The 15,441-nt window shown below is 45.7% G+C and overlaps 1 pseudogene; it reads left to right on the top strand.

The window, feature by feature from the left end:
* Positions 1-1,267: 1,267 nt before the first annotated feature.
* LOC141094590 (transforming growth factor beta-2 proprotein pseudogene) lies at positions 1,268-2,158 on the top strand (annotated as a pseudogene).
* Positions 2,159-15,441: the final 13,283 nt, after the last annotated feature.

Here is a 15,441-nt window from a genome sequence, read left to right as displayed (position 1 = left end):
CTCCGACCGAACAACCAGCCCCGAGCGGCCAACACCTCCGCCCAGCACCGGCTCAGGAGCGGAAAGCAGCCGGGGCTCCGAGTCCGAGTCCAGCAAGGCAGTGGCGTAGAGGGTAGAAAGCGCCTGCACTGTGCCTCCGCGGAGTCCGCGCGGTTCTCCCACAGTCAGAGGAGAGGAATTGCTGCTGCCGTGCCGCCCCCACACACGTGCCGCCTGGGGCGGACCGCCCCCCCGCCCCCCCACGCTACGCCACTGGGCGTGAGAGTGTTAGAGGGGAGGCCACAGAACAGGAGGTTGCAGTAGTCAAGATGAGTGATGATGAGGGCATGCACTAGAGTTTTTGCAGATTCTAGATTGAGGAATGTACGGATCCAGGAGATATTTTTTAGTTGAAGTCAGCAGGAAGTGAAAAGGGCTTGGATATGTGGTTTGAAGGGCAGATCAGAGTCAATGATTACTTCGAGGAAGTGAGTTTGTGAGTCTGGGGAGAGTGAGCAGCCATTTACTTTAATGGATATGTTTGTCAGGGGAGTTGAGTGAGATGGGGGAAAGATGACGAATTCTGTTTTGTCCATGTTACGTTGTAGAAATCTAGTGGAGAAGGATGAAATAGCTTACAGATATTGTGAGATTTTGGTAAGTGGAAATGGGTTAGTTTTTTCCAATAATAGAAGTATTTATGATTTAAAATAATTTAAGAATTCATTAAATAAACAATTGTGATATTTCTTTTCTGTTACTAGAGGCTGCCATTTGTTTGCATATAAAATGCATGACACTTACACAGGGTAAATACGACACAGACATGGCATAGGAATTAGGGATGATCTCAACCCTACCTCTTGTGCTGGAGCTAGATCAGTAGAGCACTGTATACACTCCCGCCTACATGCAGTTCACATCTAAAGGGCAAAACTGCTGCCGACTGCAAGTCTCTGAGCTTCATTTAAAGGGTTTATCCAAAAATATTTTCTTTTTTATTATGGACCTAAGAACTAACATGCAGGTAGTTGCTAACTACTTGGCTGTTCTGCTTGGTGCCAGCTCAGATCAGTCATGGACTTCTCCTGCTGTCGATTCCATTGTTTCATGGTAACAGTTTAGCTCTTTCTCTTCCTGGCTCTACTGTTGATGGAGCATGCCAGTTATTAAAAATAAACTTTCCAAAAAAGTTCAAACTAGTACCGTTTTTTTTCTTCTTTTTTTTTTGGGCTGGTGATTTCCTCAGTGTGCATTTGGAGCTCTTTTGTCCCCTGCCTGATCTGCATGGTTCAATGCCATATATCCAAATTATTACAATGCTTACTTCAGAATCATCCGGTTCGACGTCTCTGCAATGGAGAAAAATGTCTCGAATTTAAAGAAGGCAGAATTTAGAGTGTTTTGTTTACAGAATCCAAAAGCACGAGTATCAGAGCAATGAATAGAACTGTATCAGATTCTTAAATCGAAAGACTTAACATCACCGATGCAGCGCTACATAGACAGTAAAGTGGTGAAAACGAGAGCGGAAGGGGAGTGGTTGTCCTTCGATGTGACAGAAGCTATAAAAGAGTGGCTCTGTCACCGAGATCGAAATCTTGGATTTAAAATAAGTTGACATTGTCCCTGTTGCACCTTTGTAGCCTCCAATAACTATATCATCCACAAAAGTGAGGAATTGGAGACCAGATTTGCAGGGATTGATGACTTCCCATATACCATGGTGGACAACAAAAATCTGAAGCCTGGTTTGAAAAAACACAACAGCCATTCCCCCCATCTACTGCTGATGCTGCTACCATCATACAGACACGAATCCCAGCAATCAAGTCGGCGGAGGAAGTGGGTGTTAGACGCTGCGTATTGTTTCTGAAATGTACAGGACAATTGTTGTCTACGTTCTTTGTACATCGACTTCAAGAGGGACCTGGGATGGAAGTGGATACAAGAAGCCAAAGGCTATAATGCAAACTTCTGTGCTGGAGCTTGTCCATATTTATGGAGTGCTGACACCCAGCATACTTGGGTGCTTGGTCTGTATAACACCATCAACCCTGAAGCGTCAGCCTCGCCGTGTTGCGTATCTCAACATTTAGAATCTCTGACCATCTTGTACTATATCGGAAAGACACCGAAAATTGAACAGCTTTCAAATATGATTTTAAACAGTAAATAAAAAAAACTTTTTTAAGGAAAAAAAAAGCGAAAAATAGGCCTTGTTCGATCAGTGTTATATTTTAAAAAAAAAAAGAAGAAAAAAACGGTGTTGATGGAGCATGTCTACCGATGTCGTTATGATTTCTTTATAAGCTCTGTTATTCCAAATGCTATTCTTAACCCTTCTACTGTGAACACATGAAAAGGGAGAAATGTCAGATTATCAATATACAACCCTCAAAAATACTTGAAAGAAACTTACGTACTTGATGAATAAAGAATCCGCTTGATTTTTATAAACCATGGAGAGCTGCAGTTCCTCTATTGGTTTTACTTGCATAAAATACTCTATTTAGAGTACGCTCGCACTAGTGTCTAGCATTCAATTATTCTCTTATGGCCGGGATCACACATGCGAGAAACTGAAAATACATGCAGCCGCATGCTCCGACCCGAGTGTCGGCAGCAGTGCTGGGTATTAAAATACGAGACTCGTCCAAATTTCTCGCATGTGTGATATTGGCCTATGTGAAAGAGTCGGATGCTATATGCAAATGACCCATGGCTGCAACTCTGCGGCGAGAGTGATCTAAGTGTCATTTTAGCTTACGATAATCGGATCACAGGTGTGGAAAAGATAGAGAACTTAATTTCCCCATCTTTTCCATTCTTGAGAAAAAAAAAACCCTAGTTGGCACTGCTCCATAGTATAACATCGGAGCGAGTGTTATCCAAGTTATACATTGGCTACTCGCCAGCGTGAGAGAGCCCTTAAACATTTTTTTAAAGGTAGAAATAGTTTACAATATTTATAGAGTGTTTCCCATAATATGTTGTAGAGAATATACTGAATTAGGAGCCACACAGGTATCTGTAAAATCTTTGTATGTTTAAAAAAAAATATTTTATTTGATTCTGTATTTTCTTTATTCATTATTTCTTTAATGTTTTAAGTGTAACAATTTCCTCTGAACATCTCTCTTCCTCTCACTTTCATCATGCCGTTTAAAATACAATTTACTTGATACAGAAAAAATACAAATTAATTATAGAGGGGTAATATTATAGATATTAGGAAACAAAAACATAAGTGCCTATATAGGTAAATGTGCCTCATTTTTTAAATGTAATATCTGAAAGAAAGGTTAGGATTTACCAAAGACAAATTACCAGATGACTACACTGACAAGGAAAGGTTAAGACAGGCAGCAGCAAAAATAACCACCAGAGGTGAACCCTTTGATCTCTTCACTGCTCAAGAAGGCAGGATGTCTCTATTAAGCTTTAATTCCTGTAGCTTGAAGTCTTATAGCAAAGCCTATGGGGAAAACTCCAGAAAATTACCAAGAGCATTTTGCATTTGGAAAAAAAACACCCAAAGCGCTTACTTTAATTCATTTCACAATGGACTCATGGGTGTTAACGTAACATATGGCCACATATAGCAGTCCATTCTTAAAAAATAAAAAAAATACAGCTACAGCTGGCAAATCTTATGTGTGAAACCCCTATTAAATCCCTCAGCATAGGGCTGCTAGACAAATCCCTTTTCACAAGGTCACCATGGCAATCAAAAAAAAAAACACCTGGAGCCTAGCGCACATATATTTCTTTAAATAATAAAAATCTTCCTTTTTGACACTACCACTAGTAAAATATTGATGCTTAAGTGTAGATGTTGCTCTATTTTTTAGTCTATTGTGCAGAAAGAAAAACAATGTATCTTTGTACAGCTACATCCATGAAACACTGTGGTGGCACGGTGGCTCAGTGGTTAGGGGTCCTGGGTTTGAATCCCACCAAAGACAACATCTGCAAGGAGTTTGTATGTTCTCTCCATGTTTGCGTGAGGGTACTCCTGTTTCCTCCCACATTCTAAAGACATACTAATAGGGAATTTAGAATGTGAGCCCCATCGGGGACAGTGGTGATAATGTGTGCAAACTGTAGAGCGCTGCGGAATGTGTTAGCGCTAAATAAAAATAAAGATTATTAACACTGAGATTGTTTCTTTTTTTTAAAATAATTTAATCTCTACCATAAACAAGACCACTGCCAATAACTGCTTTTCCAGCACTATCCTCCAAAACCACACAGAAGTTTAGAAGTTTTATTTATTTTGCCACTTCTTAGAAATAATCTATAGGTGCTTAATGAGAATATTATTTAAATACTGTATTTTTTTTGTTTTTACAGAATTATATTGGCATTGTATTGTAGTATTATTTAGATACTACATGCAGATATCACATAAGTGATCATGCAATATCAATACTATCCTACATTAAGAACACTTTGTTACAGTGCACCATTTGGAACTTGTGTTTAACCTACAGTTGTGCTCAAACTTTAACATACCCCAGTAAAATTTTTGCTTTCTTTGCCTTTTTTCAGAGAATAGGAATGATAATACCAAACCTTTTTCTCCACTTATGGTTAGTGGTTGAGTGAAGCCATTTTTTGTCAAACTACTGTAATTCTCTGTTTCTATCATAATGACAGCTCAAAACATCCAAATGACACTGATGAAAAGTTCATTTCCCCATTTCTTAATGCCATGTATTACCCCCTCTAACATCAATGACAGCTTGAAGTCTTTTGTGGTAGTTGTGGATGAGGTTTTTTATTTTCTCAGATGGTAAAGTTGCCCACTCTTCTTGGCAAAAAGCCTCCAGTTCCTGTAAATTCCTGGACTGTCCATCATGAACTGCGCACTTGAAATCTCCCCAGAGTGGCTCAATGATATTGAGGTCGGGAAACTGAGATGGCCACTCAAGAACCTTGACTTTGTTCTGCTGTTGCCAAAGACAGGTTGACTTGATCTTGTGTTTTGGATCGTTGTCATGTTGGAACGTCCAAGTACATGCAATGCACAGCTTCTGGGCTGATTACAAATTTGCCTCCAGTATTTGCTGATAATGTGTGGCATTCATCTTTCCTTCATCTTTGACCAAGTTTCCTGTGCCTTTGTAGATCACAGATCCCCAAAACATCAGCAGTCTTCTCTGTGCTTTACAGTAGGAATGGTGTTTCTTTCATCATAGGCCTTGTTGACCTCTCTCCAAATGTAATGATTTTAGTTGTGGCCAAAAAGTTCGATTTTGGTCTAATCACTCCAAATTACTTTGCTCAAGAAGTTTTGAAGCTTGTCTCTGTGCTGTTTTGCGTATTGCTTGTGAGTAGAGTTGAGCGACTTTTTGGTTTTTTAGGGTCGCGTTTCGTTTCGTGAAACCCGACTTTTCCAAAAGTCGGGTCGAGCAAGATCGTCCGATTATAGGGAAAGTCGGGGTTGTCCTGAAACACAAAACCCAATGTAAGTCAATGGGGAATAAAAGTCGGCAGTGAGAGGAGGACAGGAAACACACCTACAGTGCCCATTTGAATGCCAAAAGCATCAATTCTTCTTACTTAAGCTTGTCAACCTTAATTAACTTCATAATACAAGTTACGCACTGAAAAATGGGGGTTATTTGGCTAAAGTTGTGGGGGGGAGGGCTGGCTGCAGGTTTTCATGTGCCCTGGGCGAAAGAGCGCCCCTTTAACACATACCACAACTCATCATGCTCCGATACGGCAGAGAAATAGCGGTATAGTACAATGAAAAATACCTCACTTTTTACATCTCATGACGAGGCCCATCTATTTCTCCATACAGAATCATTGGTCCCATATAATGTTTGAAACAGTATATGATGAGCTCCACATAATGCTACAGTATATGTTGGTCCCCATGGATGAAGCTCCACTGTCTTATGGGCCCAAATAATGCTCCAAACATAATGGGCCCCATTTCTAATGCTCTAGTGTATAATGGGCCCTGTAAATGCTGCTCCAGTGTCTGATGTCCACCTTTAGAATGTTCCAGTGTATGGTGGGCCCCATCTATCATTCTCCAGAGTATAGTGCTCCCCAAAAATTGCTGTCCCAACATTGAAAACAATCAAATAAGTCTCCTCGCTAGGGAATCCCTGTACTTGTCTGGATTCCTCGTCGTCCCCATCTTCCATCTCACTGCACAGTATTTCAACTTTGCAAGTGCTGTGATCCTGAGCAAGCAGGGGGGGCCCACTCGTTGGCGACGGCACTGGCACTAGTACGGTGGAGTGTCTGATGGCGGGTGGGCCGAACCTGCACTTTCATCTGCAGCTTCCTCTTTGTCACCGTGTAAGATGGAACTGTATATGGGAAGGGTAACCTGAGTTTCATCAGGGTCAGATTCAGGTCGTGTAGCATGCGAGGGGAATGTAGTGGTCTGGGTCAATGTACCAGCAGATTCATCGAGCAGTGGCTGGGCATCAGTGCACTTGTGTCGCCCCCAGGAGTACGGTCGCCACAGTGGCATTACCTTCTTCCTAGGGAGTGTGATGTCATGCTTGGGAGCAACGAAGGATCTCTCTAGCAGGTTAACTGATTGGGCGGCGTTATTCCCACGAGTCATGACCCTCCAAACAGCGTTCATGAAGGCAAAGTGTTTGTTTTACGTGGGCAGTATGGTTGCAAAGCTGAACCTTAAAGGAATGTCCAGAAGGGCACCACCAGGAGTGGAGCCTACGGTTAAATTCGACTCCACCTGGGAAACCTCAACCATGCCAGCTACAGAACAGATGCACACATTGCAAGCTTAATTCCGTTAACGAACGAGACTCCGTCATGCCCCGCGGTCCGAGTCCGGCTTACTAGAGGGACACGTGAGGCTCTGGCACATGAGATTGGCCAATAACTGGTGTGTCATGCCCTTACATGTCCGTGGCTGCATGTGCGCTACACTGAAAAGGCCAGCGTTTGTCACTTACAGGTGCAGATAACCCGCTGAACAACGTTAGTGATGGGGATCACTGATTACAATTATTACCCGCGAACAATGATTTCCCAGTAAGTGCAGGTCAACCGCAGTTCTGGAATTAGGCCTAACCGTCATTCCTGAAAAAATGAAAAACTTACGTGTGCAAACCACAGGTGCTGTAGCTTGCTTAACAGCTCGCCAGCCGTTCTCACGCCCAGTATGGATTACACGTGATTGCACAAAGGTGAGAAAGGGTACCGTATCCCCAGATAACATGTATGGATGGCGTACACATTCAAAATATATGTCTATACATCAGGAGGCAGGCTCAGACGGTGTTAGGCCCAGTATGGATTGCACGTGATTGCACAAAAGTTAGAAAGGGTACCGTTTCCCCGGATAACATGTATGGATAGCGTACACATTAAAAATATATGTCTCAGGAGGCAGGCTCAGACGGTGTTAGGCCCAGTATGGATTGCACGTGATTGCACAAAGGTTAGAAAGGGTACCGTTTCCCTGGATAACATGTATGGATAGCGTACACATTCAAAATATATGTCTATACATCAGGAGGCAGGCTCAGACGGTGTCAGGCACAGTATGGATTGCACGTGATTGCACAAAGGTTAGAAAGGGTACCGTTTCCCCGGATAACATGTATGGATAGCGTACACATTCAAAATATATGTCTCAGGAGGCAGGCTCAGACGGTGTTAGGCCCAGTATGGATTGCACGTGATTGCACAAAGGTTAGAAAGGGTACCGTATCCCCGGATAACATGTATGGATAGCGTACACATTCAAAATATATGTCTCAGGAGGCAGGCTCAGACGGTGTTAGGCCCAGTATGGATTGCACGTGATTGCACAAAGGTTAGAAAGGGTACCGTTTCCCCGGATAACATGTATGGATAGAGTACACATTCAAAATATATGTCTATACATCAGGAGGCAGGCTCAGACGGTGTCAGGCACAGTATGGATTTGACGGCCCAGACTACACAGCGGAGGAGCAGGGAGAGGTAAAGATTGCAAATGCTGGGGCCCTGCCCAAGCAAGGGGGGCCCACTCATGGGCGTCGGTACTGGCACTGGGCCCCTCATAGTACGGCGGTGTGTCTGACGGCGGGTGTGCACCACCACCGTCAGAGACACTTGATTGCACTATGAAGGACCCTGTACCAGTGCCCGCGCCCAAGAGTCGGCCTACCCACCTGTCCAGGGCAACGGCACTCGCACGGTGTCATGCGCTAGGTGGTGACCCCGGCCATGGGGGGGGGGAGGCAGCACAGTTAGGGAGTTTTAGAAAGTGGCATATGTTGATGTTGGACATTCAGCTGATGCAAAAGGTGAAATAGGTCAAGTCCCAGGAAGAGGTGGACCAAAGCAAGCCATTTTTCTGTCACCCTATGTGTCATCAGAGGAAGGTGGGACAAAATCCTTGGAAACCCATGCGTGGTTCATTTTAATGAAGGTTAGATCATCCACATTTTGGGTTGACAGACGGGTCCTTTTTTCTGTCAGGATTGATCCAGCTGCACTGAAGGCTCTTTCCGATAGCACACTTGCAGCTGGGCAAGCGAGCTCCTGTAAGGCATATTGTGCCAATTCAGGCCAGGTGTCCAGTTTAGCGGCCCAATAGTCAAAGGGGAATGACCTGTGTGGGAGAACATCGATATGGGAGGAAAAGTAGTTTGTAACCATTGTTGACAACTGCTGTCTCCTGTCACTTTCCATCGATGCAGTATTACCAGTTGTGTGAGTGGTACTTGAAAAATCAGTCCACAACATTGTCATGAAACCCCTGTCTCCAACGCCACTTCTGCTGTGTGCACCACGAACACCTCTGCCAAGCTGCCCCCGGCCCGTACGGCTCGTGTGAGAACCATCACCGCTGCTGTGTTCTGGGAATGCCTCAAGCAACCGATTTACTAGAGTTGCTTGTTTATTAGCCAATATTAGGTCAAGGTTCTCCTGTGGCATGATGTTTTGTAATTTGCCTTTATAGCGTGGACCCAGGATGCTGGCCAACCAGTAGTCGTCATCGTTCATCATTTTGGCAATGCGTGGGTCAATGTTCCCGGTGTCAATGATGCACTGCGAGTGCTGGTTGGAGGAGCACTTTCTGGCAAATCTACATCCCTCCAGTCACGCACAAACCCTGTACCAGACCTTGCCACGCCAACATTTTCACTTGCCCCACGAGATGCATCCTCCTCCCCTAAGTAATCATCCCCATCATCCTCCTCCTCCTCCTCTTCTTCCTCCACCTCGTCCAGGAGAGGTCCCTGAGCAGACAATGGCTGAATGTCATCAAGGATTCCCTCCTCCTCTTCCTCCTCATCAACATTGGCTGCAGACGCCTGCTCCTCAAGGTGCGTCAAAGTTTGCATGAGCAGATGCATAAGTGGGATGCTCATGCTTAGGATGGCGTCGTCTGCGCTTACCAGCCGTGTGCATTCCTCAAAACACTGAAGGACTTTACAGAGGTCTTTCAGCTTCGACCACTGCACACCTGTCAACTCCATGTCTGCTCTCAAAGTGCCTGGCCGTGTATCCTCCCACAAATGCATTATGGCCTGCCTCTGCTCGCACAGCCGCTCCACCATGTGCAGGGTGGAGTTCCACCTTGTTGCAATGTCGATAATGAGGCGGTGGTTGGGAAGGTGGAGCAATCGCTGCAGCTTCTGCATACGAACGGAGTGTACAGGCGACCGGCGGATGTGCGCGCACAGTCTTCGCACCTTCTGGAGCAGGGCTGTTAACTCTGGATAATTTTTGAGGAAGCACTGCACCACCAGGTTCAAGGTGTGAGCCAAGCAAGGTATATGGCTGAGTTTTGAAAGGGCTATGCCTGCCACAAAATTACGGCCGTTATCACTAACTACCTTGCCTGCCTCAAGATGTAGACTGCCCAGCCATGACTCAGTTTGTCGCTTCAAGTACTCGGCCAGCACCTCGGCGGTGTGTCTGTTGCCTAAACACATCATCTGCAACACAGCCTGCTGACGCTTTCCACTAGCTGCTCGATAGGGTGACACATCGTGTGCAACAGTGGCAGCTGCAGATGGAGTGCTCGTACGACTGCGCTCTGTGGACGAGCTTTCGCTTCTGGAGGAGGAGGAGGAGGAGGGTCGAACGCCTACAGCCAACTGTTTCCTATACCGTGGGCTAGGCAGCACTGTCCCACCACCGCTGTCCCCTGTGGACCCTGCATCCACCACATTAACCCAGTGCGCAGTGATGGACACGTAACGGCCCTGGCCATGCCGACTGGACCATGCATCAGTTTTGAGGTGCACCTTTCCGCTCACTGACTGCTTGAGTGCATGGACAATGCGGTCTTTCACATGATGGTGGAGGGCTGGGATGGCTTTGCGAGAGAAGAAGTGGCGACTGGGTAGGTCATAGCGTGGTACTGCATAGGCCATGAGTTCGCGGAAAGCTGTGCTTTCCACCAACAGAAAGGGCATCATCTCAAACGAGATTAGTTTGGCAATGTGGGCGTTCAAACCCAGTGTACGCGGATGAGAGACTGAGTACTTTCTTGACCTACTCATAGTGTCTGGGAGGGTGAGCTGGACTTGAGAGCTGCATATGGTGGAAGTAGCGGTGGACAGGGCGGACTGAGAGAGGGTTGATGATGGTGATGGAGTTGGTGTTCTTTCTGATGGCCTAGAATCAGTCTTTCGTTGATATAACAGTGGGATTCCCTGACTGCTGTGGCCTTGCAATGACACCTCAACATTTGCTGCTGTGCTAACCGGTGGGCTTACAGTGGGGGAAACAATGTAGCGTTGCTGACTACCTTCGTTGTGATCAGTTGCACATGTGGCACTTGAGGTTTGGTGTTGTGTCCACGCTTGCAAGTGCATGCTGGTTAAATGTCTAAGCATGCAACTGGTATTCAAATTTTTCAGATTTTTCCCTCGGCTAAAGGTCTTTGCGCACTTCTTACAGATAACCTTGGCCTGATCATGAGGATTTTGTTCAAAAAAGTGCCACACTGCACTCTTCCTACTTTGGCAGACATTTTGCAGCCTAGCACGCTGTGATCTTTTGACCCTCTGGACAAGCTGTCCAGCAACTCTTTTGATGTTTGGAACCTGTCTTTGGAGTGCTCCGGGCCTGCCAGATTACAGCTGTTGCGATGTCGATGTCTGCTGTGGATGCAGACATCTGAGCTATTGGAAGCAGCACCCTCTTCCCCCAATGGATGCCAATCTGGGTCAACAACTGGGTCATCCATCACCTCCTCTTCTATGTCATGTGCACCTTCCTCTGTGTCACCGTGTATGGTGGTATAGTGTGCGGGAAGGGGCACCTGAGTCTCATCAGGGTCAGAATCTGGCTCTGTACACTGCGAGGACAATGTAGTGCTCTGAGTGAATGTACCAGCAGAATCATCCATCAGCAGCTGTGCATCAGTGCACTCCATGTCAGATTCATCTTGGCCTGGGTAATTCACCATTTCACTTGATAATCCAGGCATGGTATGTGAAAACAGCTCCATGGAGTAATCAGTAGTATGGCCTGCGTCATCCTTCAATCTTGGTTGGGGTGAAGGACACAAGGAAAGGTGTGGTTCATGAACATGAGCCTCCAATGACGACTCAGTGCTTTTACTTTTTACAACTGAAGAAGAGGAGGCGATAGAGCTGGAGGCTGAGTCAGCAATGTAAGACAAAACTTTTTCCTGATGCTCTGGCTTTAAAAGCGGTTTGCCAACTCCTAGAAAACTAAGCGTTCGAGGCCTTATGTAGCCAGACGATGACGCAGGCTCAGCACCTCCTGCATTCGGTCCTATTTTGCTCTTGCCACTACCATCAGATCCACCACCAACACCATCATTACCAGCTGCCAACCCCCGCCCAATTCCACGGCCTCTTCCACCAGCCTTCCTCATTTTTGGTAGAAATGTAGACAAAATCCAACAAACTATATAGTAATGTAAAACAAGGTACAAGGTGTCTATAGGACAGGGGAGATTTTGAATTTCTGCAGACACTTGTGGACACTGGACACTTTTGGATTGTGTGAGGCCCACTGATATCTGAGCGCTATGTCACAGGCTCGATGGCACAGCTGTGACCAAAGTGACTAGAGGATAAGGGAGATTTTGAATCTCTGCACACACTTTTGGACACTGGACACTTTTGGATTGTGTGAGGCCCAATGAATATCTGAGCGCTATGTGACAGGCTCGATGGCACAGCTGTGACCAAAGTGACTAGAGGATAAGGGATATTTTGAATCTTTGCACACACTTTTGGACACTGGACACTTTTGGATTGTGTGAGGCCCAATGAATATCTGAGCGCTATGTGACAGGCTCGATGGCACAGCTGTGACCAAAGTGACTAGAGGATAAGGGAGATTTTGAATCTCTGCACACACTTTTGGACACTGGACACTTTTGGATTGTGTGAGGCCCAATGAATATCTGAGCGCTATGTGACAGGCTCGATGGCACAGCTGTGACCAAAGTGACTAGAGGATAAGGGAGATTTTGAATCTCTGCACACACTTTTGGACACTGGACACTTTTGGATTGTGTGAGGCCCAATGAATATCTGAGCGCTATGTGACAGGCTCGATGGCACAGCTGTGACCAAAGTGACTAGAGGATAAGGGAGATTTTGAATCTCTGCACACACTTTTGGACACTGGACACTTTTGGATTGTGTGAGGCCCAATGAATATCTGAGCGCTATGTGACAGGCTCGATGGCACAGCTGTGACCAAAGTGACTAGAGGATAAGGGAGATTTTGAATCTCTGCACACACTTTTGGACACTGGACACTTTTGGATTGTGTGAGGCCCAATGAATATCTGAGCGCTATGTGACAGGCTCGATGGCACAGCTGTGACCAAAGTGACTAGAGGATAAGGGAGATTTTGAATCTCTGCACACACTTTTGGACAATGGACACTTTTGGATTGTGTGAGGCCCAATGAATATCTGAGCGCTATGTGACAGGCTCGATGGCACAGCTGTGACCAAAGTGACTAGAGGATAAGGGAGATTTTGAATCTCTGCACACACTTTTGGACACTGGACACTTTTGGATTGTGTGAGGCCCAATGAATATCTGAGCGCTATGTGACAGGCTCGATGGCACAGCTGTGACCAAAGTGACTAGAGGATAAGGGAGATTTTGAATCTCTGCACACACTTTTGGACACTGGACACTTTTGGATTGTGTGAGGCCCAATGAATATCTGAGCGCTATGTGACAGGCTCGATGGCACAGCTGTGACCAAAGTGACTAGAGGATAAGGGAGATTTTGAATCTCTGTACACACTTTTGGACACTTGACACTTTTGGATTGTGTGAGGCCCACTGATATCTGAGCGCTATGTGACAGGCTCGATGGCACAGCTGTGACAAAAGTGACTAGAGGATAAGGGAGATTTTGAATTTCTGCAGACACTTGTGGACACTGGACACTTTTGGATTGTGTGAGGCCCACTGATATCTGAGCGCTATGTCACAGGCTCGATGGCACAGCTGTGACAAAAGTGACTAGAGGATAAGGGAGATTGGATTGCTTTTAAAAAAGCAGTTTGCAGAGCAGTGGGTAAACAGCAATGCCAGCCTGTCAGGAAGCCTTAAAAGGCAGCCCAACAACCAACACCACTGATACACCACAATATAGCCTCCCCTTGCACTGCACACACAGTGACTGGTGTGTTGTGCAGGCCAAATTGCTAGCAGCAGAAGCAGTTTTTTTTCTTCTCAGCAGGACAAAAAAAAAAAAATTGGGATTGCTTTTAAAAAAGCAGTTTGCAGAGCAGTGGGTAAACAGCAACGCAGTAATGTCAGGAAGCCTTAGAAGGCAGCCCAACAACCAACACCACTGATACACCACTATATAGCCTCCCCTTGCACTGCACACACAGTGACTGGTGTGTTGTGCAGGCCAAATCGCTAGCAGCAGAAGCAGTTTTTTGGCTTCTTCCCTGCCTAACGCTCTCCCTACAGAATCAGCAGCAACCTCTCCCTATACTGAGATCGGCTGAAGTAAGATGGAGGTCGGCGTGCACGCCCTTTTATACCCCCTGTGACGCCCACCAAAGCAAGCCAATCACTTGCATGCCCTTCTGAAAGATGGTGGTGACCCCTGCCTATGTCATCATGTTGCCCACAGTGTCCGTGGATCCTGATCGGCTGAAAAATAGCGCAAAACAAACTTTTGAAACACGACTTTGGCGCGTAAGTCACCGACCTCGTGGCCGATCTCATCCTCGGGTCGGGTTTCGTTTCATGAAACCCGACTTTGCCAAAAGTCGGTGACTTTTGAAATTTTTCGACCCGTTTCGCTCAACTCTACTTGTGAGATACTTTGTGGCATTTGCGTAGTACAGTAATGGCTATCTTCTGGTGACTCAACCATTCAGCCCATTTTTCTTCAAGTGCCTCTTGTGCATCTTGAGACAGCCACACCATTAGTTTTCAGAGAGTCCAGTATTTCAGCTGATGTTATTTGTGGGTTTTTCTTCGAATCCCAAGCAATTTTCCTGGCATGTGTGGATGAAATTTTTGTTGGTGTACCTGACCGTGGTTTTGTTTTTACAGAGCCCCTGATTTTCCATTTGTAAGGCTAGTTTCACACTTGCTTTTTTTTGCAGCGCGTTTTTCCCGCAAAAAAACGCATTGAAAAAACGCATACATAAGCATACAACTGCTGCGTTTTTTTCAAGCATTTTTATGAGCATGCATGAAAAAAACGCAGCGTTTTTATGCGTTTGTATGCGTTTTTAGTGCGTTTTTACCGCGTTTGCGTTTTTTTCCAACATTTTTAGGTAGCCCCTCACACTACCCAAACCATGACTTTACTAACCCTAACCCTGACCCTAACCCTAACCCTAACCCTGACCCTAACCCTAACCCTGACCCTAACCCTTAACCAAATCATACTTAACCCTGACCCTGACCCTGACCCTAACCCTAACCCTGACCCTAACCCTAACCCTGACCCTAACCCTAACCCTAACCCTGACCCTAACCCTTAACAAAACCATACTTAACCCTAACCCTGACCCTAACCCTAACCCTAACCCTGACCCTAACCCTTAACCAAACCATACTTTAACCCTAATCCTGACCCTAACCCTGACCCTAACCCTAACCCTAACCCTGACCCTAACCCTTAACAAAACCATACTTAACCCTAATCCTGACCCTAACCCTGACCCTAATCCTTAACAAAACCATACTTAACCCTAACCCTGACCCTAACCCTAACCCTGACCCCAACCCTAACCCTAACCCTGACCCTAACTCTAACCCAAACCCCTAAATTCCATGGTTAAAAAAAAAAAACGCATATGCAAAAAAACGCATACATGAGCATGCCAGTGCGCACATATGTGCATCCATAGGCTATAATGGCCATTTTTAGCGCAAAACGTGCGCATATGTGCGCATGCGCTTTTTTTGCAGGGCCAAAAAATGCAACATGCTGCGTCTGGAAAATACCAACGCCTAAGGCTGGTTTCACATTTGCGTTTT

Source organism: Dendrobates tinctorius, unplaced genomic scaffold (assembly GCF_039654945.1).
Source record: "Dendrobates tinctorius isolate UK_male_01 unplaced genomic scaffold, ASM3965494v1 ptg000064l, whole genome shotgun sequence".
In the NCBI taxonomy this organism is placed as follows: domain Eukaryota; kingdom Metazoa; phylum Chordata; class Amphibia; order Anura; family Dendrobatidae; genus Dendrobates; species Dendrobates tinctorius.
This window is presented reverse-complemented; position numbering and strand designations above follow the sequence as displayed.